We start from the raw sequence: 1,898 nt of genomic DNA on the forward strand, positions 1-1,898 counted from the left end.
TATCTATAAATAGACATGGTTTAGGCAGGCAATGCGGAGTGAGAGTCGCAATATTCTCCATGTATCTATAAATAGACGTGATTTAGGCAGGCAATGTGGAGTGAGATTCGTGATATTCTCCATGTATCTATAAATATACATGGTTTAGGCAGGCAATGTGGAGTAAGATTCATGATATTTTCCATGTATCTATAAATAGACATGGTTTAGGCAGGCAATGCGGAATGAGAGTCGTAATATTCCCCATGTATCTATAAATATATATATGGTTTAGGTAGGCAATGCGGAGTGAGAGTCGTGATATACCCAAGGTCCAATCACCTAACTGTGATCAGCAAACAACACCGGTGGCCAATCGTCACTACAGTACAAACACATGATACATACGTCCCGCATTCTTGTACCAATGGTGTACAACTGCTCTACACTTACACTCGTAGCCCAGGTCTTAGAAAGCATACACACACACATACTTTTATAAAACACAGTCTCATCTGTAGACATTCATACACACACACATACATTAAAAAAGATAAAATGGAAATACAGTCTCGTCTGTAGACATTGAGGTATATCAGAATGAGAGCTTGGGATAAAATATCATAACAACATACGTCAAGGAACATGTACGAGAGTACATGCACATGAAAATCCTTAAACTACTGTTGTAGCAGCTTGGCAAAAGCTTAACCTTTATCTACGTGTACGTACTTTATCAGCGTTGTCAGACAAGTCTGTCCAGACTGGCCCTCATTGAGCACCTTGATCTGGAAGACAGCCATCGCAATGGGGGCTGCCTCTAAGGACTGTCGCAGGTGAGAAACATAATGGCTCAGTGGGAAATGAGACAGTTGTGAGAGCATACTATGACCATGTAACACATATGCCACCATTTGTATTTGCATTGTTATTCTTGTCCATATACAAGATATACATACGTATCGTCATATGCCACCATTCGAACTTGCATTGTTATTCTTGTCCTCATACAAAATATACATACGTATCGTCATAAGCCACCATTTGTACTTGTATTGTGATTCGTGTCCTTATATAATTATATACATATGTAACATATTGTGAAAACTATATACATATGTAACGTATTGTGAAAATTATATACATATGTAACGTAGAAGATATGTAGTAGACTCGCATATGCGATACCTCGAGTCCATGGTCGTTTCGCAGAGTCACAGTTGCACATAGACAAAAGCAAAGATAGATCTACTACTATAGTCATCGAGGCCCTCAGATTTGATTACAACCTTCAGATAGACAGCATAACAGTGCAGCCCCTCCCGCCCTCTTGATTTGCTTTTAGGGTTTTAAGGTTCCTTTGCTGGTGGTTCGTAAGAGAACATAATATGTCCGGACAAGGAATATACGTTGCACTGTGGTCATTCACAGGTGAAACGACCACAACGATGAAAACTGCAGGTCACACGCATGACAATGCTGCATGAGCGCAACCAATTTATGGTATTATAATACGAGGAAGAACATCTACAACATTACATAACGATTTCTCAACCCAAAAACTCTAAAATTACAACATCGCACAAGGAATCGAAAGAACAACTTAACATAACATAAAGATTCAGCAACCTCATTTGTTGGGTATCGACATGAAACAGCACAATTATCACTAACATATCGGTTGAACAATTGTAGCGGCACATGGATTTCAACGCTAAAACCAGAGAAATCCATAATAAATAATATTCGCATGTTCAGACACATAACACACACATACACAAATACACACATACATACATACACATATATATACATACATCCACACACACACACATATATATATATATATATATATATATATATATAGTAATATATATATATATATATATATATATAGTACTATATAAATAAATAATATA

The sequence above is a fragment of the Sphaeroforma arctica genome (genome assembly GCF_001186125.1).
Source record: "Sphaeroforma arctica JP610 unplaced genomic scaffold supercont1.657, whole genome shotgun sequence".
Lineage (NCBI taxonomy): Eukaryota > Ichthyosporea > Ichthyophonida > Sphaeroforma > Sphaeroforma arctica.